Raw genomic sequence first — 24,511 nt, 5'->3', positions numbered from 1 at the left:
GATTATGTGTCCCTTTTCTTGCCTTAAAGTCATTCAAGCCATGCTGTTAACAAAAACCAAATTTTGTGTTGAAAGTATTGTACCCAGAAGAAGAAATGGTAAGCTGATACTTTTTCTAACCAGAGTAGAAATTTATTCTGTCAGGCCTGAGATTTAGAGCAAAACAATTTTAAAGCAAAGTAGTTTCATAAGGATGTAAATCTCTTATGTTTAACAAACAAATATTTTTTTTTCACAATCATTCAGTGTTAGTAAGGTTTAAATAAAACTATTTTTTATAAAATATTAAGTTTATGTCCAAAATAAGAATGATCATAATTTTCTTATATGAATATACATTTGTTTGCTAATGCATCTTACTGAAAAGGAGATTTTAAACATCATGTCATTCTTCATGCACTGCAGATAATTTGCAGTTTAAAAATGCTGATTATTTGGGAAAAAAAGTCTCTAGGTGATTCTCATGTTCAGATAACCTTCAGAAAACCAGCAGCAGGAGCCGGTCGGGGAGGGAGGAGGGAAGGAGGTGGCCTGGAGGGAGCGCCTGGGGAGAGGGAGCTGAACGTGCTGTAGGGAAGCACCTCTGCCACCCCTATGGCTGCCTGGTCCCAGCTACTCACACTCCCAGTTAGAGTGTGAAAGAATGGTACTGGCCTTGTGCGTGCCGTGTGATGCTTGGAGCCTTCCTCCTGTGAGCAAACTCTGTAGGTGCCCTGGCACGGGTTTCGCCGATCTGAGCGCACAGGGTAAATCTGCTGTGGGTTGAAAGGGCTCTGGAGGAGGCGGTCGGTAACTGGTGAAGTCAGGCTAGAATTGTAACAAAGCTACTTCTTACATTTTTAAGTAAAATAGAAGCTACTGCTGAGAAACAGTAGCTGTCTCTGCAGGTAAGCAGTAGAGGGCTAAAGGTAATTTAAATCTGTGCAGCAACGATTGCATTTAAAGATCAAAACCGGATTAAATCCTTGGGAGAGTACAAGTTGTTGAATTTTTTGCAATTTAGTGGAATTCCAGGACAAGTAAGTTTCTTTCATTTCTCTGCGTTTGAGGTATATCCTTAAACCCAGTGTTGTTTTTCCTTTGGAAAAAGGAATCTTTCTTTAAGGAGTATGAAATCCGAAGCAGAAGCTAATGCTGCCTGGCTAAGACCATTTCTGAATTAACTTTCATCTCCCACCTTCTGTTGCATGTTGTATAATTGTATTTCTACACAAACTCAGGCAGTGTATTAGAAAAAATTTGACCAGTTGAAGGTCTTGTCAGCAACAAAGATTTAAGAACCTTCAGCGGGTGTTTAAATGACTGGCTTTCTGTAAACATTGCAGCTATCCAGTTGTGTATGTAATGTAAAATTTGCTGGTGCTTTGTTACAAAATCCCAGACTATTTATTTCCCCCTTTTTAACAATAACAGAGTATTTTTGAGAATGACAATGTAACATCTTAATACACAAAGCTGTGAGATTTATAGTAGTTTGTGATAATCTTAAACTACCTTAGAAGTCTTGTGTAGACAACTGAAATGTAATTTTTAATAGTAGTGCTACTTATGGCATCTATTTTCAAATGATTAAATTTTTTCTTCTGATATTTTTAACCATTCTGTTTGTTGTGGAGACTTTAGAGCTATTCAGCAATATACCATTAAATTAGGAATCTCAGTGGCTTGGATATCTGGGTGAATTTTCTGATCTGGATTTTTTTTTTTTTTCCAGATAAGGGATATTACATAATCCTACCCACATGAATTTTGTGAAAGTGAAAAATAATTTTTAAAATTGTAATTCTTCAAATGCAGACAATAACAAAGCAGTGATTTTGCAAAAGAGCTGAAATGAAATTACTATTCTTGGAACAGTTTGCCATTAAATGAGCTAATAGTGCCTGCACTGCTGTCCAGAACTTTGCATTCTAACTCTTAAATAAAACCAGTAATAAAGTAGTTATATAATGGGGTGCTAGTAAAAAGGGGAAGAGGGGTATATTCAGAAAGTACTACCTTCAGGAAATGAGTGAATGAATGATTTATTAAACTATCATTTCTGAGATTTTTTTTGCAGTACCAGAAGCTTCTGCTTTGTTAGAGAACTATGATGTGCGTAATGATTTTTGTCCTTTTATACTTTTTATTCCTTTTATTCTTTTGAAATTAAGACAATGGAAGGGTGACATGCATGCTTCTCTTCATATAATCTTTTGATGTAGTAGGTACTGCTTGGTTTAGGGTTTCCTCTGAACTAAAAGAATTTTGCTCATGCAGTATGCACGTGGGAAGCACGCTGAGACAATGGAAGTGATGCTGGGTCGGCAGCCAGTGTTTTCCCAGTATTGATCCTGTGCAGCTCATCCAAGTCAACCTAGTTTCCGGCCCTGTGTGGAAACCTGGTGGAGTTTACAAGCTGAAACCAGTAAGGTTCAACTGAAATGGCATTAAATTAACTAAGGCCCAAGCAGACGTAATGTTGTAGGAATTTATTTTGTGGTGGGGTTTGTAGAGTCACTTGCTGTAAATCTTATCTGACGCAGTACGCTAGCAAGCTCTGTTTTTTGTTTTATTGTTATTTCATCAGACTTCAAGCAATGACTTTAATTTGTCACTCAGGAGTCTGCCTCAGGGGTACTGTGTGCTTGTGTGTGAAATCTTCAGTCAAAATAATGCCATTGTTTCGAAGTGTGGTACCATTTAAAAATATGTATTTGGGCCATGCTAAAACTCTGGAAGTGTTTTTTCTTAAAATCTGTAATATCTTGGGACCAGGAACTTGATAATGATCTGTGCTGTCCTTAAGAATCAAATCTGATTTGAGGCTTTGTGGAAGAAAATACTTCGAGGAGGAACAACTTTGTGATGGGTAGCTCTCTTTATTAGTTTTCTTTGTTTGTTTTAATTATCTGACTGTAAATATTTTTCTATCATATAAATGATGTTGACATTATATGGGAACAAGCAGTGTTTACAATTAGAGGAGAAAATTAAAATTACTGCATATTGTACATTTCAGGAAATAAGAAGCTGTTCATGCAAAAGGGAGAAAAGGCAAAAGGATTGGAAAAAATCACATTTGTGTCAAGTTCCACCAATGCTTGAGAATGACATACATAGTATAATTATAAACATGTGATGTTAATAGGAAAGACATAACTTAATCTTTATGATTTTTTTATGACTATTAGTAAACAAATGACTGATACATACATAGTATTTCGAGGGCTGCAAGAAGCATATTTTAAAAGTAAACTGAAATGTTGGTAGACAGTTATTTTTAAACTCAGTAAGTTCTGGTTTTCCATTGTTTAAAAATACTCAGAGGAAATGACCTTATATAATGGATTAACAGTTTATACATTTTCCCAGTCCACAGCTAAAAAAAAAAATTAATAATGTATTGGTGTGCAGAATCTGAGCACTCAGTGTGAAGTTATACATTTCACACTTTCATTTGTAGTGATTGTTATATCTTTTCCAAGTATTTCTAACCTGTTTTTTCCTTTATGGAATTGTGGACACTTTTTGCCAAAATGTATCACTTACTGGTATAAAAGAGCGAGTGGATTTATTAAGCTGACAATTTATTAAGATAAATCATTAAAATATTATAGTCAGATGCCAGATGTCAAACAGTTAAAATTGTCTTAATAATTGTTGAAGCTATGGGCTATTCCTCAGCCTGGTAACTATCATTTTTATACATTTGGTATTTTGAAACCCCCCTGCCTTTCAGCCCTATTACTTATTTTTATTATATCCCTTTCCCCCAGCCTAAAGTCTCACCAACCAAAAAACACCAGAAGAAACTCTGCGCTTTGTCTGCATTACTCTTTGCCAGGAATGCAGGGAATTAGAATACTATTTGGGTCTTTAAACAAATTCAGAAGGTTTTCCAAGATCACACTCAGAGAGAGAAGAGCTTTATTAACACTATCAGAATTCATTTGGCTTAAACAATTACTGCCTGTTCCCATTGACCTCATTAGAACGAGCCCTGGGCTGCAGGTGTGAAAAGACTGATCTTGACTCTCTTCTAGCCCATATTTTGCTTTTCACTTGGGTGCTGCAGCACTGTCTGTACGCACCAGTTCGGGAGCCAGTGCCGAGCCACAGAGGCACCCTGACTGAGTGAGCCTAGGAGTTTGTGGGAATGGATGATGCTGTAGGGTTAAGGTCATATTAAATTTATATAATGCAATAATTGTGGAGCAAATATGATTCGTTCCCTTTTCGTTCCTTGTTTTGAATGCCTCTCTTCAGAGTATTTGAGCATTTTATGGAAGACCTTTTGGTTGGCTGGAAAAGGCAGGACAACATCTCTTTCTATAAATGGAATAATAATTGCACTGTGCGCTGGCCAGCAGAGACCAACATCTGTATCCTGGTTATCGGTTATCTTTTAATCGTAAATATGTAAAATGTCCTTCTCAGCTGCTCTTTGCCAGACCCCAAGGCGTAGTCAGGAGGATAGAATTATTGGCTGTATATTCCTTGCCTGGAAAGTCAGGAAAGATACAGTGGAACAAAGAGTGATAGCAGATTAAGATGGCATTTTAACTGTGCAAATATGCTCTTAAGAAACTAAAAATTTGCCTCTGGCCTAACAGTAGCATTTTTACCCTTAAAGATTTTGGAATAAATAGAGAATTAAGGAAACCTTTGAGCAGATTTTAAATGTTAAGAAGAAACACACTTTGCGTTAGTAAAAGGTGCAGCATAGCTGGTGAAAATAAGCCAGACCCTCCTGTTAGGCACAGAGAAGGGAAAGTACAAGTTCTGCTCTGTCCCCCAGTGCTGAGGAAGGCTTTGCCTTTGTGCCACTCCAAAGTGCTGTCTCTACTGAGGTGATGAAGGGTATTGGTGAGGACTTCTGTGTCTCTTTAAAAAAGAGTATGACTGTGTCTGAAGGGTGTAGTAGTGGCTGGAGTGCAACAGATTGTTCGTACTGATTTCAGCAGAAGATGAATCTTTGTCTACAGAGTGATAAAACTAGTAGCCTAGCACTGACGCACAGAGGATTTGAAGCCTTGTAAAAATCAGTCTCTAATTAGTGTAAGAATTTTGGGTGGAATATGATCTGAATGCATTCCCATGTTGGAATTTGCAGTTCTGTATTTTGGGGCTTCCTTTCTCAGTAGCAGAGTGTTGTTGGTTTTGTTGTTTTTTTACCCTCTGTTTATCAGTGTAACTAAATAGTTTTTAGGCCATTGTTAGAAATGTACCAGCTCTTTAAAGAAGAATATGTTGGTTTAGTGCAGCCTAATTTTATGGAAAAGAATGGGATATTTTCATACAGAGTTTAGTTGCTAGCATTTTTTAAAAAATTCACTTCAAAGGCCTGCCTTTTTAAAATGTGACCTTTACTTTCCTAATCTTGAGGGAGAAAGAGGTTGGAAAAGCAGAGCTGACTTGTGCAGTTACGATAAACAGACATTTATCAAGTGCAGTCTGCCTACATGCTGGGTTGTGGAAGCCCATGGCATCACATTTCAGGTGAATAGAGCCCTTAGTTAGGGCTCTATCCCACAGAAAATATTTGAGGTTTTTCAGTCTATACAACCTTAAAAGATGCAGATTTCAGCCTTGCAGGAGGCTTACCAGTGCAAGGGGAAACTGGCCTGCTGTGGAAATGGGAAGCCAGCACTTCATGCATAGTCAGCTCATGTCTGCAGAGTGACACTCTCAAACTCATTTGGTCAGCAGATCAGCCACCAAAACACTGCCATCTCTTCCCTTTGGAACATGCTTGGATCTCCCAGGGCTCCTGTGCCAGGTTGACCAGGTAAAAAATGTGGGTATAAATGGAGAGAAGGGCTTGACAATGTGGGCAGGGACAGTGAAGAGATAACTCTGTGATCATAAAAAGGAAAGAAACCCAAAGGCAAAGTATTCTGAGAGTTGGGAAGGAACCTGTGGCAAAAAAAAATGGAAATGGGAAAGTGAAGCGGGAGAAAATGGAAACCAGAAAATGAACAGAAATAGTAAGGAAAGTGAATAGAGAGGAGGGAGAAAACTGGACTGTGTAGTACATGCAATAGACCCCACATGAAAAATAATGAACCAGGGATTTGGCAGTTGCTGAAAGAAAAAATCTGAACATTTCTGTCTTTGGTTGAGGGGAGACCTCAAGCTCTGTCTCCTTTGAATACTGCAGAGCGTGCACACTTTTTTTGAATATTTGCCATGGGTAACCTTTTTTCCTCTTTGTGGACTGGCAGCTATGGAGATTCATTTCAAAACAGATCAAAACTTTAGGAAATGTGGCTGCTTTTTTTTTTTTTTTTGAGTTCTAAATCTGCTGGTGTGGGAAAAAACGGAATAGCCTCTTCAGTGTAGAGATAAAAAGGGTTCTGTTTGAGGGATGAAAACCATTTTTTAAGCTGAAGAGATGAGTTATCTGGTGAGAAGTTTTTTCAAAAAAGTTCAAATAAATTTGCTTAGATAGTGGTGGCTAACAGGTGGGTAGATTGAGTGAATTTAGTGTGCTCATGAGTGTGTTACTAGAAATGCAGTAACATTGCAAAAATGTGATTGCTGAATGATATAATGTGAACAGAGTCTTAGAAAGAATTATAGTCATCTGATATATCATTCTTTAAGAATGTCACTAAGAATTAGAGGCCTGAGTAAAGCCTACTGTCTCCTGCTCTTTATCATGCTGATTGCTGCTAATTTATTTGCATTTCAAAAAAGCAAGTAGCCCAAGGACAGACAGTGAATAAGGACTAGTCTATGAAAGTGCTTTTTGAGGTGGTACTTCTTTTGTGCTAACAGGTATACATTTGTGTTTATGGGTGACTTGGCAAGGCTTTAATTTCCTCTTGATTTTATTTTTCCAAATTGCAATCCAGGAGTCCCTTATTTTAGTTGTTACAGAGGTAGTGCTGTTAGAGTGAGATAAAAGGTGAGTTTATGGTCAAGGAAGATTATACAGTGGTGTCTCTGGCTGAGTGATTTTACTTAACTAATGATCAGACTGTAAACTCCTCGGGCTAAAGACTCTTATGTGTTTGTACAGCATCTAGCAGAATGAGCTCCGGCATATGATTGGAGTTCTTGGGCTCTATCACAGTACAAGTAATGAATAATAAGTAAGTAAGCAGCAGTTGTATTGGTTGGCTGCCTCAGGAGATCTTAACTCTTCTTTTATGGACATACATGCTGGAATTTCTTTGGCATCAGCCTCAGAATGAAGTACTTCAGTTTGCCTGAAGGAGTTCAGCTTCAGTTCCTTACAGCATATAAGGCTGAGATCCTCCAGAGGCTATACACAAGCAAGTGTTTGCAAGAGCTGACTTTGGAAGTTAACAATGATGCAATTACCACTAAACTGATTAGAAATCTAAGCCTAGATTTATAAATTAGTGCAAAATGGTTTATGTACTTTATTGTGTTTGCTTTTGATTTTTCTCTGGCATCTTTAGGGTTGTCTACATATTATTACTTTAAATTTAATGCAATTATTAAAATACATGCCAAAATAAGACCCAAAGCTATTTGCCTTTGCTTTTTAGCATAACTCATAAGATGAAAAATAAGACTCTATTTGGTTCAGCCTTAAAAATAAAATTTAAAAAGGTTATACAGCAGGTAGGAATTTGAAATCCTGGTTCCACTGATTAAGACACAACAACATGGTTGAGCCTAACTCACCTGTAGGTCAAGTTATATCTTATTTAATAAGAATCTCTCTGACTGCTGTTTTCCCAGGGACATGTCATTAAACAAATTGAAGGAGATTTAGAAGTTTAGTGCTAATGCTACTGAAAGTGTCTTGACCTACATGGGAATGGCTGTACTGTGTCATACCTGCAGGCCGCTGCATCCATCTTCCTGTGGGCCTGGTTGTATGTGGACAGAGGAAGGGAGAGGAGCTGCTCTGTGGGCTGATGGAGGCAAACTGCTCCTTCCATTAGAGCTGTGCTGATGGTGCCAATGGTAAATAGAATATTGGAAACAAATACTGACATGAAATGATATGCAACACATTCTTGTTTAGATAATGAAAACTGTGCATTTTACTGTCTTTTTTGTTTTTTTCCCTTTTGATCTATGGTGGTACCTTCATTTAGCCTATGGTTACTTTCTAATGCATCTTTTTTTTGGGGGGGGCGGGGGGTTGGGGGTGTCTTGTCAGTTTGGAAGCCTAAACTACAGTATCCAGAGTTTGTTTGGGTTTTTTTTAATACACTAGTTTACTGACGCGGTCAAAGAACTTGAATAGAACAGGCATATGGGTCCTTTGCTGAACATGTTTTAATTTTTTATGTCATCTTCTTCCAGGCCTGATGCTATTTTGGTTTTACCATTTCAGCCTCTTTGCTGGGCAAAAAGAAAAAGTTTACCATAATTATTATACTCTAGTCCCCTGAAATTGGGGCTGTTTTTTGCTGAGAAACTTCTTATTTTTGTTGGCAGTTCTGTCATCTTTAGCAGTTTGGTCACTATATAGAATTTTTAGACATAACATATTTTTTTTGTACCCTTCCTATCACATCAGTTGCTGGGAATATTGTCTTCCCTACAAGGAAAGAGGAAGTCAGGATATATTCATTCAAAGCTCTTGTGGCAGTGAACAAAATGAAGCTTCTCTGAAATACCCCAGGTCATTAGTGGCATGGCAGAGCCTCTAGTTTCTTTCTCTGGATTTGTGTTGAAAAGAGTCTCTGCTTTTCTACCTGTACATTCATTTTGTCTTTGAAGGCTCCTTTAGCAGTTCCCCCTAAAGTATTGCTTGACCCACAGCCCATTCAGATGAATGAAACCATTCAGTCACTGGAGGAGGAATATTGTTAAGTATTGCTCCAGAGGAATTGAGGCTGGGGGTGGTTCTTAGAGCTCTGTGTTTGCCACAGAAACTATATACAAAAGTTAGATAAGTTTATTTTTCTTGAAAAGCAAAATCTACTCCCACCTTTTCGGAAATGGGATGCTGGGATAAAATACAAGAAAAATAATGGCTCAGCAATATGAGGGGAGCTTCCAGTGGGGTTTAAAGTTGGTTGTTTTTTTGTGGGTTTGTTTTGTTTTGTTTTTTTCATTAGCTACTAGTTTTATTTCAGTGTTTGGGAAAGGAAGAGAGCTGGATCATGGCCTGAAAATTAACACAGATTAAAAAATTTAAAAAAAAAAAAAGTTACAACTTTTGCTTTGATAATTTGTGAAATTCGATGTGGTTAAAGCATGATAGAAGGTACTACTTGGGAGGAGGTGCTGGTACAGAAGGCTGTGGACCAACACTTTACTGGAGGAATCCCAACAAACGTTCCTTGATAGTGAGGTGTTTCATTGTGCAACTTCACAGTACTCTCTTACGGCAGTGGTACAAGCCCTTGGTAGCGCTTAATTGTGTTGCAGCTTTTCCCTCTTTCTAAAGAAGTCCATGATTGAAGTAATGACTCCCAACGTCAGTATTGCTGCTCAGCACCACTGCGCAGGGAGCACGGTCCGACAGACACAGGTGCTCGCCCGCTGCAGAGCTGGGGCTCGGGGATCCTGCGCACCCGGGCAGCCGGGCCCATGGAGCCTCTGCCCCATGGCACTGCCCGGGTGGTTGCAGGACTGACTCTGTGTGGCAAGGAGGCGTCGGAGTTTAATGGTGCTTTGGTCTTTGATGGGAGTCTTTGGATCTGATTTCTAAGCTGCATTTCAGGATGAGGGAGGCAAAGCGTTTGCTCCACATATTTAGTAAGCCTTACACCAGTATAGAGTTCAAGAGGCATTCACGAGGCAGAAGAATTTATATATGATGACTTCATTTGTTCTGGATGTTCAGAAGAGAATCTTAAGGTCAAATCTATTTTGAGTCTGAGAAATCTCTTGTCAAGTGCCTTGTTCTGCATATGGCTGGATGCTTTCTGATTGCTGTGTAACTGCACCTCCAGCTGCTCTCAGAGAGGTGTCCAGCATCCCACTGCAGTAACTTGCTTTTCTTGTTCCTTCTGCAGCTGATAATTTTTGATTGGTTTTGTCCTGTTTGCTGTCCTTCCAGACAGTAGCACCATGGCAGCCCACTGATCAAAGCAAAAGAGAAATGGCACTTCCTGGATGTTGCTTTTCTCTTTCTACTTCACCTCTTTCCCCCCTCTTCTATTTTGGATGACCAGTTAAAATATAAAGGTGCTGTCCAGGGTTTGAATGTTTTCTGCTGCTGAGAAGGGGCAAACAGGACAAGCCTCAGACCAGCTTCCTGTGAAGATCAAGGGTAGTTGGTTTATATAAACAAGAAAGTGTCTACTTTTGTGCCTCAGGGGTTTACACTTTTTTTTTTTTTTTTCCCCCACCGTTACAAATGACAATTTCAGTGCTGTCCCAAACATTTTCACTACTCTAAGATTAAAAAAGGTTAGAGTGGAGGGAGAAGAACAAAAGAGGTGAAAATACGTATTATTAGAGAGGGTCCCCTTTCAGTTGCTGAGGTAGCTTTTGTCCCTTGAATGGCAAGGTGTAAAGGCAGGGGTGTGCTTCTGTTATACTATAAGGCTTCCAGTGATTTCTGCTATTTGCCTTATAAAACCATTCTGGTGTTTACTGAAGGGAAAAACTTATAAGAAATCTGTTTTGATCATGGGTATTGATCTAAAATATTCATAAGTAGTTTCCTTTTTTTTTTTTTTTTTTTAAAGAGTTCGCATGCAAGACTTATTTCAGCTACAGGTCACTTGCTTACCCTTGTGCACTGTGAGAGGGTTTGAGATGGTGGTAGGAGCCATACTTTTGTTTTAAGTCAGTGTTTTCAGGGCTTTTGTCTTTGTGCATGATAGATGCCCTGCTTGTCAAAAATGCATATACTGTGTGCTGACTCAGAGCCATACAAAGTAATATGTTTTATTTGGGGCCTATAGGAAAACAAAGAGCCAATAAAAATATATTCTAGCATCTTTTATCCTCCTCTTTGACAAAAGAGGCCACCCGGTCAGAGAGGTACAGTATTACTAAGTTTTCACTAGCATGACATAATAGTAAATTAGGGATCACTGATGTGCTGATGCTACTTCAGCAGTGTTGCAGAGGCTCTCAAAATAAACAGACAATAATTAAAATTTATTTTAGATACAATTGATTGGCACTCTAGCAATTATTCATAAACAGCCAATCTAAATGTCTCTGAGAGGAAAAAACTACTACTGCACAAGATTTAGTAAACTCCTATGAGTTAACGACAATCCAGAATGCTTGATCACTCACCTAAAAAGTGAGGGCTTTCAACCTAGAGAAGTTTCCTAGGGTGGCATCCTTACCCAAGGGGAGAATCCTTGACTGTAGTGTGCTGCTGCATGGGGGGACCAGCTCAAAATGGCTCCCCCAGGGGACTCCATTTATACCCCAGGCAAATCTGATCTGTGGTCACTATGAGCCCTCATTAGCTGAGGGCCTGAATTACTGTAAAACCCTGAGAACAAGGGAGCAAAAAAATAAATCAATAGCCACTATATCTCAGCAGCCAGGAAGCCCCATCTTCAGCAGGATGGGTGCATCTGCCAGAAGCAGCTCCCACCTTCATTTTAAACGTGAGCAAATTGCAGTTGGTTGGGTGCTTCCTCCCTTAGCTGAATCTGAATTGCAGAGAATCTTATATGAACAGGCCCCACAAGATGGCACAGGGATTGCAATTAAAGGAATTACTTTCTCCTGTTAGTTCTGTTTCTGGTCTGACCAAAGAAGGGAAGTAAACATCATCTTTGTGATTCTATGCCAACTGGGAACAATTTCACTTTTGCTGGTTCAAACTACTTCATGAGTTTTTGTGCTTTGAAAACCTGAAAACTTTGACATGGTGCATGATAGGAACTGATGCCAAGCTGTGACTAAACAATCTCATTAAAAACGCAAGGTAACTGAAGCAAATATTTCCTTTGAAGAAGCACTATCAGTTAAGTACTCATTTCCTCTTTTAAGTCTGACATTAAAGGGGCAAAGACAGGTGGGCTGATAAGAGCAAGATAAGGCTTGTTGAGTTAGTTTACCAGCTAATTTGGCAAAAAAAGCAGTCTTGTTTCATGCAATTTTAAGAGCTTGTATCACTTGTATTTGTTGTATAAGGGATCAACTGTCTAAATATCTACTGTAATTGTGAAATGCTTTTGTGTGCACATGTAACTTGATATATTTACATATTTTCCACAAGATGTAATATCACTAAGATAAGATCTCACCTACATAGTACCCATAATCTCTGATGCTAATTCTGAGCCTCTAAATAGACTTCTCCTTTAACCACAGCAAACCCAAACCAAATGCAATAATATTTGCCTTTGTTTTACTAGAACTGCACTGGAACCTGGTCAGTGATAGCCCAATATTCAGCTCTTCTACAGGCTGTACCAGCTGAGATTCAAAAAACACAGTTTACATGAGTCTGCCATGCATTTCCAAAACAACTAAATCCTGCATTTTTGTAAAATCAATGCACAGAATGAAGTAATACTTCTTAGTGTGAAGTTCTGGCTTGTACCCTGGTCAGTGGATTGCCCCAAGAGGAGGGCAGTCTTTCAGTACAGAAGTACAACAGCCTGTATTTTTGGGCATCTTTGCCTGTTTTCTATAAGGATCTATTTGGTCTTTGAACTGGTGTGTGATACCTGCTGCCATCCACCTCACAAGTGTGTAGGCAGGAGACACCCTCTCTGCAGGGTGATTCATAACTTGGCCCTTACATTCCAGAACAATGTAATAGCTCTAGGACACCAGTGCAACTGATGGGACAAATGAGCTGTTTTATGGTAAGGTGAGCAAAATCATTTGCCATCCAAGTACAGAATATGGTTGGCATGACCAAACTGAGTGATTAACTGAATCCTATCACCCACTGTTTCTTTATTTTTCTCTCAAATCATTTTAAGAGACAAAAAGCAATAATTTTATTTGTTTTCTTAACAAAGGCATTGAACACAACCATGTAGACGTCAGGAAAACAGACTTGGAGGAGTCCTGTAGCAGAATTATTGTAGGTATATTTTATGTATCAGAGTCCACAGTTGTTACAAGAATATAATTGGAGATAGTGATAAAAATGTGTAAAGTAGTGTAAAGGCTAATGCCTAGGCCTGGAGGGATTCCCATTGGTTTCAACGGGCTTTTGGATAAGGCCCTAAGAAAACACACAAAACACTTTACAGAACAGACTAAAATTGTGCTTAATTTTTTTTGGCACACCACTAGGCTTCCAACCTCTACCCTTTCCCTTTCCATCCCCTAAAAATGTAGAGGTATTTTGATTCCAAAATATGAAGATGCTGTGAGGGTCAGTATCCCAGTCCAGGCAGCCATACCAAGATACCAGGCGGGTTAGCCCTGTTGACACAAAATATTTTGCATCGCTTTACAAAACAGAGAAACAGCCCATTCTTGCTTTAGAAGGTTCATCAAGTGAACATATAGATTTCTTAATACTCTCAAGGGGACTTTCAGCACCCAATTGTGAATCATAACATTAAAGTCTGGAAGGAAGGAACATCTTGTAAATCGTTTCAGAATTGTCTTTTACCTCCTATTTTATCAGGCTTCCAAGCTTTTCTCTGGGTCAAGATGCATTCAACATTAGTATTTGGAAACATGAGGGATTACAAGACATCTGTGACTTTTTCCATGAGAAAATAATAATAAACTTTCAGTAATTTAAGGGTAAGTTCAAGCTTCCCTCTTGAGACTTGTATTTGCAAATGAGAGAGTTCTGATGTCTGCTAAGAAAAAAAAAAAAAAAAATCTCACAATAGGAAGGAATTCATTCTGAGGAATCTCTCCTCCAGAGCTGAGACTTCTAATCATTGTCTGCGCTAGAGAAACTTAATACAACGTTCCCAGCCTTGCAAACATCAGCTCTTCTCTGCAGAATTTATCAGTGACGGGAGCACTAAGGTGCATGCATTTCCTCTGTTTGCAGGACTGCGACCCTTCACACACCAGGCTGTAAGAGCCCAATTCTGTCCCACTAAAGCCTAATGGGAGCTTTGCCATTTTCTTCAGTAAGGTCAGGATTCCTTGTAAAGCAGTGGAGAGGAAATATCAGGAACGTAAAGCCACACACCAGATCTCATGGCTTTTAATCACAAGGGGTGTATTAGTGCCTCCCAGGGTGAATGGAAGGAGGTTGGTAAGGTGCAAGAGGAGCCTTCACTGGCTTTTTTTGGTAGTTACTTCATGTGAGAAAGTTGTTTAGATAACTGTTACCCTTCTAGCAGCACCTTTTTAAAAACGTTCCTGGACTATAAAATGCTTTAAGCTCTGCTCCCTCCCCTGCCCTCATTCTCCTCCAATTTCCTGGGCTGCAGTTGGACAGAAAGGAGTGTTGTCCTTCTGGGTGCCTCTCTGCTTCCCTGTAATGCCTGTCTGTTCTGCCTCTCACACTCCCTCGTGCACTCGCATGCTTAGCTGTGGGAAGGTGCCTCTCCTGCAAAGAGTCTTTCCAGGTAGCAGTGGGACCATAGTGAGGACGGTTCTGGCAGCCTGCACAAGTGCCCACTAAAGACTGACAACACTTGGCCCTCTGCACACTCAGCTCAGAGCAGCAGAGGTAGTGAGGCTTCTTGTTCACAGGCTTAGAAACCAGCACTGCATCTGGTTACCATTTGTGACTGAGGATTGTGCTGGCTGTACAATCCAGGAGATAGTCTGGATCTGAGAGAGACCGAAATACTTCAATTTGTGCAAAAGGTGACAGCGCTTCCCAGGAAAGCTCTGTCCTGTCCCTGGTGGACAAACAAGGGAGTATTTAAGGCCCTGACATTAAGTTATCCCCTTTATTTTTTTTCCCATCACTTTCTGAATGTTCTTTCTGGGCATATGTGGCCCATTAATGGAATTGTTTTTTCCTGTATCTCATCACGAGAGCTGCACATTTATCCTTGTGTTTGGAAAAATTTCTAAATATTCACATAAGCTTTGGCATAATTTATTTTCTTTTGTAGCTTAATAACATCTTGGGTTTCATTCCATCTAGCTATCTTTGGGGATTTACAGAAGGCCAGTGGGGCTGAAATACAGGACTGAACTAACAGACAAAGGAAAACAAACAATTGTATGAATACCTAGAATTTGCTTGGAATGCAATGATGCAGCTCCAGTGCTGCTTTTTAAAAAAGAGAGTAAATTATTAATACTTCTAGGAGGAAATTAATACGGTTATGATTCTGCAATGTCTGACGTGCTCTGAAATGTAATGTATTTATGCAGGCTTCTTCCCTAGTCCTGTTGAGCCACAGTTGTCGTACCAGATCTTTGCTCCTGAGTTACCTGTCCCTCCCCAGAACTCACCAGCCTACTGGCACATGAGTTGGCAATTTCCTTGTTTTGCTGGAATGTAACTGGTGTGGGAGACTGATGTTGCAGGAGGAAAAATTTTGTAGGCAACCATCCTTCCTTGCCAGTGCAGGGTCTGTTATCTCATACAGCAGAATCTCTTATCTGGTGAAGACTTGCCACAAAACAAATGCGTTTGCTCCTGTCCCAGCCTGGATATTGCTAAGCATGGCTGGAGTGTGCAGTCTGTGGCACTGAGGCCTCAAAACATTCTGATTTCACACAGGCTGTGACAGGCTTCGGGCTGGTAGAGAAGCTGCCTCTTTTCTTTGAGATCATCAGCTCCCCTTCATGTGGAGCGTAGATGTTTACTTGGTGTAGTGAAAAAATGATGCATAAGTAAGGGTTTCTTAACAGTTACTGTCATGCTACCGTATTTTGCCTCCCATATCTCATGCCAAAAAAGAGCTTAACACTTTAGGTTGATTTTCAACATTTACAGGAATAACAGATGTCTAAAAATATTCTAGAGAGGTGTTTTTCCATGTCAGTAGCCTCATAGAATTCACAGTTCCATAGAAGTATGATGGCAGTGATGATGTCAGACTACCACTGTTTTGTTTTTTATTTTTTCAAATGCATGATGGTTGTGTCTTTATCACAAATTCTGTAATTCTTTGGAAAGGTAATTTTCAGAATAAGGTAGGAAAAGTGAATTTTCTATTTTGCTGCTTCTGGCCTGAGTGAATGATGATGAAATGAAAATTGACAAATATAAATTCCTTAAGATTTCTGAAGAATCAAATATATTTTCTAACCAATGAGACTGAATTGCAAAGCACTATAGTAAGAGGGGAGATATTTGACCTTTTAAAGGCTCTCTTGGTTGTAAAAAGTGAGGTACCATGACTAGAAATATTCTAATATTCTCTCCACAGGTATCTTGGTATAGTTTTACACTGGAAACTTTGTTACTAAATCAGATATTCTGCTAAATGCAAACTAAACATTAGTAAGAGGTTGTGTGCTGTGGAACGTTTGCTACTTACGTAAATCCATGCCATGTGGTACAAGTTGCATGAGCACACGGGGGTTGTGTTTGTGTACACCCCACTTTCTTTGTGCTACAGGAGATTTTCCACTTCATTAGCCCTTAGAATTACTTCAGGTACTTGGAACAAATGTATTTTGTTTAAAATATATTTTATCAGGTGAAGATGATCAAATCCAAGTTTATTTAGTTTTAGAAATTATCAATCACCTTTTTAGTAAACAAGTGATACTGCATTTCTCAAAATGGAGACATGCCTGGATTTCTCTTCAAGCACATGAAATCAGACAACACAGAGAAGTAGGAACAGTAAAAATATTGGAGTAGTTAATCATGTTTTGCATTTTAAAACAGTCTTTACTGAGACATTTACTATAAACATGGCAAATGAGGTATTCGCTTTAAAGGCCCTTCTATTCTGTTTATCAAATAGCTGTTATAGTATTTACAATGCTGTGCTGAGTTGGAAAAAATCTGAAGCTGTTTTGTGTATTTTCCCTCAAGGTTAAAGCTTTGAATCATGGGATAATGTGTGATATCTCTAGGGTTTCTTGAAACAGTTCAAGAACACGCACAAAGGACTGTGGTTTGTGCTATATTTGCGCAGAATTTAACATCATGTTCCTTTGGTTTAAGAGCAAAGATGAAGATACCAAGGAAAATATCCCTTTCTCTAGCACCACAGTATACATTTTAACAGAAAAACCTTTAACTGCTTTGCAAGGTGCAACAGTTAGTTACACGCTATTTTTCTCTGTTGTGATTTTTCTTTTAAAACTGCTCTATCAGCCTAATGGGAGGAGTGAAAGGAAATGCACTGCAAAGTTAAAACGTTCTCCTTTTCAGTTAGAATTTACTTTTTAAGCAAGTTATTTATGGTTTGTTTCTGGTATGGCAAATTACAGTATTTAAACTCAAAATCTCTTACATTTAAAAAGCAACTGTCAAACAAATATTTCGGTCATTTAAAAAAAGCTGTGGAAAGTTAAAACCCATGGTATGTATTTGTAAAATATAGCTGTCTTGCTTTTTCAACTGAAATGTCCCAAGAAAAGCTAGTGAGGTCTCTGATGAGAGTTGTATTCTCTCCAGTTCATGATGATTTCTTGTTAACTGCTGGGCAGAGGTTATACAAGCCAGCTTGTATTTCCATTAAGAAGCAAGTTGAACTCACGCTCTGTAGTTTTACAGCAGCATTTGACAGTCTGCATAAAGCTGGCTGCATCTGCAGAAGCAACCATGATTTACACTGCAATTCTGCAGCCACTTCCAGTTGTTACAGGTCAGACAGGACACAACACACAGACATGTTTCTGCTTATTGGTTTTATAGGCAGCTGAAATCCCTCACAAAAAAACACAGTTACATTTACAAGAAAATATCTTCTCGTGAGGTCTAGGACAATACAAGTAGCCGAGGGAAATCATCACAATTCTTACATCCCCTAATACTTTCCTGTGTTTATGCTTCCTTTAACATTTTTTGTCAGGATTAATGCACTTATTATTTTATAACTTATTGCTTTCAGAGTTATGGTTTCTGAGTGGTTTTTGTATGTATAAATATGCCAGTCCTAGAGCTCTTGGGTATTCCGTATCCAAATACCTCCCAGTCTTTAACCTATTTCTCCTTTGTGCCACCCACGGAGCTATTGCTCAGACAGGAGCTATTGCTCAGACGTGTGGGGAATAAACAACTTGACTGGGGTCACACAAAAACTCTGTGGTGGACCAAGAACTTGAACCCCGGATTTGTCAGCTCCCCGACTACTCTTTTTCTTACTTTTTTAAGCTTGCCTTTGTTACTGCAGAAATCAAACGTACTCCACTTTAGGCTTGCTTAAGTTGTTGGCATGGCGTATGTGTTACACAAAGATATGAGGGTATATTCTGTACCCTTGGTGTCTGTGAGACATGTTTGTATGACAGTAAGGGGTTTGGAAGCTGAAGGTGCAGCAGAGCTCAGGGCTGGGCAGTCTGGTGCTGCCTTGGGTCCAGGCTGCCCTGGCCTACCTCTGGTGCATTTGGAGTCTGAGAACAGGCTGCTCAGGGAAGTGATTGAGTCGCCATTTCTGGAGGTATTTAAAAGACATACAGACGTGGCACTTAAGGACCTAGTTTAGTGGAGGACTTGGCAGTATTAGGTTTATAGCTGGATTTGATGATCTTAAAGATCTTTTCCAATCTAAATGATTCTTCTTTGTTAGAGGGTGTCCACATTACTGTCTGCATGGGAGACAGGGTGTGTTTCAGCACAGGGTGACAGTTTGTGTTGATATTTTGCTGTCATTCTGGAGTTTGCCAGGAAGCCAAAGGCTGACAGTCTGTTGAGTGAGCAGTGGAGGGATGGGAGATCATCTTTCATCTTTCTGGCCTCAACATACAGCGTTTGGCCTCCACACGTGTGTAATGCTGTTTCTATCTATTCTCTCCTGTGCAGAAACAGTGTGGTATTTTATGGCCAGGAAAAAAAAAGGCAAATTTGGACATTTGTGTTTGTAAGGTATACAATTTTATATCTATTTATCCTTCCCTTGAGTAAAATACAAAGTGCTTGTTTTGATCTTTGTTATCTTTTTAGAAAGTTGTGAGCGTATTTACAATATTTATTTTGTGTGTGTGACCGCTTGGTACTACTTACTGATTCAAGCCTTACTCAACTATTGCCTAGGTTGCTTTCCATATATTTTCAAAGGGTTTATGAAAGCTTAACATTGCTGTAGTCTCTGTGCATAAATGAATGCATGGAACTGATTATGAATCATTCTTCTAGAGGGGTTTTCAAAGTTAGCATATTACAACCTATTCATGCACTGCAGCTAGTTCTTCAGCATGCTGCATCATGCTTATTATCTTGCACATTTTGCAGTGCTGCTGTGGATAAACTTTGCTGGTTCTGTTTGGCAGGGGATTGGTCATACGGTTTTAGTCTCAGTTTTGATTGTTTTCCTGTTGGATCAGTCCCTTCAGCAGTTTGTGTTAGTTTTAAAAGGGGACAACTGTGCTTTGGGTGTTTTGCCTAAATCAACACTTCTGGAACGAAATAAAGGGCAGAAAAAAGCCCATATGCATCTTTGAAGGCAAAGCCTCAGCCTTGGTGAACTGTCATCACTCCATCGACTGCAGTAGTTCTGTCCCTAGTGAAGCACAGATCTTAGCTTTTAATAATGTCTGCAGCTTCAATATTCATCTGTGCCTTCATAAGTAAGACTTGTAAGTGAAATCATAGTCTGGGTAACAACTAGACAGACGCTGTAGAGAGGCAATAGAATGAGCTTCCAGACTAAGTATCTTTCTTCATGGTAGTGATGAATCTTGCTCGGACCATTTTCCATTGCTTTGGCTTTCTGTGGTCACTCCATAATGTGGAGCATCAAATTGTGTAACATTTGTCAAATGGAACAACATAGTGTTAGAAATTCAAAATAAGAACTACTTTTACACTGAAGCTATAACAGTATATCCTTTCTTTTCCCAGTAACATGGTCAGATCCAAGGATGGCAACACTGATTTGTTCAGGAGATGGAGCTGTCTCATAGGCCCATCTAGAGCTGTGCCATTTCCACCTGAGCAAAACAGTACAGTACAGTCATGCCAGCTAATAAATATACAAGATGCACATCTTTGATTTACTTAAATTAAATAAAATCTTCTGCACACACAATTTTTTCTTGTAACTGTGTAACTACATTAGTAATTGCCTTTACAGAATAGCTTCTATTTTTTCTTTTGAGCTCTTTGTATGTTCTAATGTAAAACTTGAACTCCACATTGGATTCAATAAATTTATCTTCATGAAACTCCTGAAGCATTTGGGTTGTTTGTTCCAACCTTTTCTTCCCTGTGAAGAAATGCTGAAATTATGCTTAGGGGGCAAATGGCAAGATAGCGTTCTTGTGTTGAAGAGGTTAGAAGTTAATGTAGAGAGGCAAAATCAAGCCATGAAGAAATACTTTAGGGGAGAATTAGAGTATTGGTGGTTAATGAATAAAGAGCAAAAAGAAAAAAATAAAAAGAGGTCTTACATAAACTGACCTGCAGCTGCTCTGGGTGTGAAGGAAAGATAGAAATCTGAGAAAATAACAGTGGGGACAATGGTATGGGAGGAGCTGGAGGGCAGCAAAGATGTAGCTGGTGTAAAAAACATATAGAGAACTGTAAGTGAGGAAGAAGCTTTTTGAGTTTGCAGTAATAACAGGAAGCCACTGGAGAAATTCAGGGAAGATTTTTAGCAGCTCACTTTAGGGTGGAGTGGAGAAAAGTCTGGAGGTAAGGAAGCTGGACAAAGAAAAGCTGGGACAGTCAAGATGATGAAGCAGTAATGAAGAGTTTTAGCAGAGCTAAGTGTAGAGCTTGGAGCTGTTGAAGAGAAAAGAGACAGGACATAGGTAGACACTGAATTTATTGTCTAGCTTTGCAAGTTGTTTCTAAAACTGATAAGGTAAACACTTGTAAGTTTTGTCTTTATCTTCAAGGCAAACAATTTTTAAGCAGGGTCCTCCAGCCTTAAATAATCAAAACAAGTTTTTGTTTGTTTTAATTAACTGCCATTTTCAGATGAAATCCAGCAAATGTTCAGAAGGTAAAGTAATATGTATATCAAAGAAGAACTGTCTCTATTGTTTGCTTCTTAATGGTATGGGTTGTTGTACAGGTGAGAACTATGTAGTATGTACAGTACTAGATTTGAGATTCAAATGGTCAGCCTAGAAACTTGGCAGTGTTGTGAGTTGTTTCGATATAACCAAGCACAGAAACCAACTCAGGTTTCTTACCCTGTTGGCCAGAGGGGCTGAGACATTTCCTGAAGGTGAAACACTTGAGCTTGGAGGGAGGAAAGAGTGCTAGCTGCTACAGTGAATGTCACGAGCTGGAAGCATAAAGAGCATATTGGGAAAAAAAATAGGTGCATGTTGCAATAACAGTGAATTGCAACTCCTCAACAAATGCTTAGACAGATGAGTTTAGAATGGAGGTGAGATGGTGAGATGTCATGGCTCAAGTGGTAGTACATTTGCTATGTATTCTCAGAAAAAGGAAAGGGAGCTGTGTTAAACAAATATATCAGATAGGTATATTTTGAAAGGTATCTTAAGTTCAATAACCTTACATGGCTCAGATAAACAGTTTCTTCTGAATTCTGCATTGGTGAGAAAGACACTCTCCTTGGAGTCCATAAGAAAGCAATTTTCCATGCAACGTTTCCATGGTTTGCTGAAATGCGAAGACACAACTTCCCAAGGTTATGTTTGGGAACCAAGCATGTTCTGGGGATGTGACATGCTCTTCTGAGGTACAGCGCACCTCAGAGCCCTCACTGGCTTCAGTTGCTTAGTCAGCAGTTATGAAGTACAAAGAGCATCCAGACCTTTAAAGTATGATAAGCAGTGAAAATATTTGACCTGTGTTTTTTCCTCCCAACCATCAGACTGTTTCCCAAAACTCAACAGAGTATTATTACTTAAGTTGGTTAAATACAACTTAAGCAAACCTGTTGCTTCTCATCCTAACACTGCTTTTTGGACTGTGACTGGATGTAATCTAGTGTAGGAGAGGAAAAAAAGATTAGTAGTATTATTTTTTTTACTTCTTCATTTTCTTTCTATACATAGTCCTGTAAACTGATCTGTTTCCCTTATTGTTGTTGTTCCTCTGATAGAAAGTTACATGAGAGTCTAAAGCTTTTGGGAATGTGCACTGATTAGCTAGGGCAACATCTAAATTTGTAGATTTTGAGATTGAGACTTGGTGCTTAAACCTAAAGGTCTCTGTCTCCATCTGTTGGAATGAAAAGGGCATAGCCCCAATGGCTGCTTTGGACTCATCACAATGAAACTGTAATTTAATTTAAACTGTGTCTTCTTCCATTACTTTCAGTTTAACCAACATTAGCAACAGCGGTGACTTGATGGTCTGCTGTGCCATAGGAGCAGAAAGTTTGTCTTCACTGGAAAATAACAATTATGGCAAGACCTCTTTGGGTGCTCAAATGTAGATTCTGCCTCCTTAAAGACAGGCTGAACTACTTAGAAATATACGTGATATAAATCACAGTCCAATCCAAATCCCTTTGAAATCAGAGGGATCACTGTCTGACCCCAGTAAGAAACAAACCTGGGCCTTGGAAATAGCAGAAGTTTCTATCCTACTTTAACCATAAACTACACACATCCCTGCCAGGGGCTTCAGTGTAGAGAGAGGTGTGTTCAGAAGCTGGTTGTTCAGAGTTTTTCTTCTTGGAGATATTTCCCTCCTGCCTCCTAGAGCTCACTTATGGGAGAGTTCTCTACCTCTACCTCTCCTGGTGTGCAGGGTGTCATGCCAGGGACCCCATGGGAGTTACCAGCAGCTGGGCAACCCTCCATAATGCCTGCACATCCTCTGTGCCTGCCTGTGGAGGAGTCCCACCTCCAACCTTTCACTGTTGCTCTGGTAGGGCAGGGATGACATTGCATGCTGCATTGGTATAGAAGATAATTTTCTTTGTCAGTCTGTTGGAACCTTATTCTGTGATTTGGATAAAATGTGTTTATAAATGTTAACAGAATATGCCATAATATTTTCTGCTCATATGACAAAGGGAGAGTACTATTTATAGATGTTAGGACAGGCTTTTTTCTTCCAGTGATACTGTTAAAGTTACATCCATGTAAAAGACAAAGAAAGTGGGATAAGAAGGAAGCTCATTCAATTTTCAGATATACTTATATCACATCGGGATATTCAGAATGTTCCAGCAATAAGGATTTCAGTAAATTCATGAAAGCAAACATTACTCTTTGAGGGATTGGATGACAGGTTTATGACAGGTTCCCAAAATGCATGTGGGCACCAACTAGGATTTTTGGCAATCCTTGTATTATGCAGGAGCAATTTACCTGGATGCTTTGATAAGTTATGAGTAACCTCTCTGTCTTTATGCGCTTATAAAGATTGTCCCTGTATTGGTTCAGTGAGAAAATTTCAGCCTAGTAATTATTTGATTATTAAGCTACTTCAAAATCAACTGTGTTGGTCATCTAACTAGATGATCACTAGAGATCCAGGAATTTCAGTTTCATAGGCTAAACTCACTTTCTTCTATGTGTTATCTTTTGCTGACTTTTTTTCTCTTCTGTAAGAGAACTTGCTCTTGCTGCTGCATGGCAGCAGATGTGCTGTGGCTGCTGGCTGGTGATGTGGCTGTTCCAGGTGGTCGCTTGCCCACTGCCCTAGATCCTGGCTCCTCTGACTTGCCCTGTAGGTGCATGGCAGAGGAGTCCCACTGGGCTAGCACAGCAGAGCAGCCTTTGCAGACTGCTTGGTCACTTCTTCCGAACTAGAAAGGGTCTTCATCCCTTGGTATTCATCTTCCTTTTGAGTTGTTGCTCTTTGGTTTTAATGGCAGGAATGAGTCCTACTTGGACTGCCGAGGATTTAGCATGCTCTTGCTTAGAGCTGCAGACTTTTCCTGTGTTCCTTGTCATTCTAATCAGCATTTAAAGAGGTCAAGGCTCAAGGAGCAAGGACTGTTGCTCTGATGGTGCCCACTGTCTTGTCTTGGACTTGCTAACTGTTGGGGAAAGTCTGTCCTTTGAAGTGGTAAAAGTTTTCAGTGCTCTCTCAAACAGTTATACATCACTTTTCATTTCTTTGTTGTATGAGATTGTATGCGTCTTATCCTATCTCAGCCTTTTAGAGTTCATCCAGCAGAATTTACCTGGGGTCTGATTTATTTTGGCTTTTCATTAATTTAAGAGTACATTTGGCTTTGGAAAGGACAGTGTTCCCTTTGACAGGTATTTGGAACTTCCTGGTTTAATAGGGTTTTAATGTAGTGCTCATTAGGTTATTTAACCCTCTGTGCCTTTGGTAAGCCACTCAGTGCATATAAGCACCTATCACTTCCAAGGGAGGCATTATTTCTGTTAGCAAACGAACACTAGGCTTTCAGATTTACTATCAGGTTATTCAAGAATAGCACACCTACCTTAAATACGTTGTTTTCAAATAAAACCATCAATAAATCCATCCTGTCATTATCTAAGACACTAAACAGTCAGTTGCAAGGTTGTCAAAAGAAGCTTTGAGATGTCAAGTTTAAAACAAAGATGACACTTTTTCATGCACTGCCTACAACTGGACTAGTTGACACTGCCCCAGCTCTTCTTCTTCAGAGGGAATATTTTTTCTGGGCTGACTCTGTGCTTGGTGGTATTTTTGTTCCTCATATAGATTTCAAAACAAAACAAAGCA

General features: G+C 39.3%; 1 protein-coding gene and 1 long non-coding RNA gene across 8 annotated transcripts in view; one reads left to right on the top strand and one right to left on the bottom strand.

The window, feature by feature from the left end:
- The window catches only part of PDE8A (phosphodiesterase 8A), a 142,739-nt gene that overhangs the window by 27,956 nt on the left and 90,272 nt on the right, over positions 1 to 24,511 (top strand). The window lies entirely within an intron of this gene.
- Positions 1,084 to 11,484, bottom strand: LOC122154551. The gene is made up of 4 exons (XR_006166552.1): positions 11,419 to 11,484; positions 11,172 to 11,175; positions 6,201 to 6,206; positions 1,084 to 1,094 (listed from the first exon to the last, which is right to left on the bottom strand). It is a non-coding gene; the product is annotated as an uncharacterized LOC122154551 (long non-coding RNA).

The sequence above is a fragment of the Tyto alba genome, unplaced genomic scaffold (genome assembly GCF_018691265.1).
Source record: "Tyto alba isolate M040663 unplaced genomic scaffold, T.alba_DEE_v4.0 Super-Scaffold_41, whole genome shotgun sequence".
Taxonomy (NCBI): Eukaryota; Metazoa; Chordata; class Aves; order Strigiformes; family Tytonidae; genus Tyto; species Tyto alba.
Note: the sequence above shows the minus strand (reverse complement) of the source record. Positions and strands in the feature narration are given on the sequence as shown.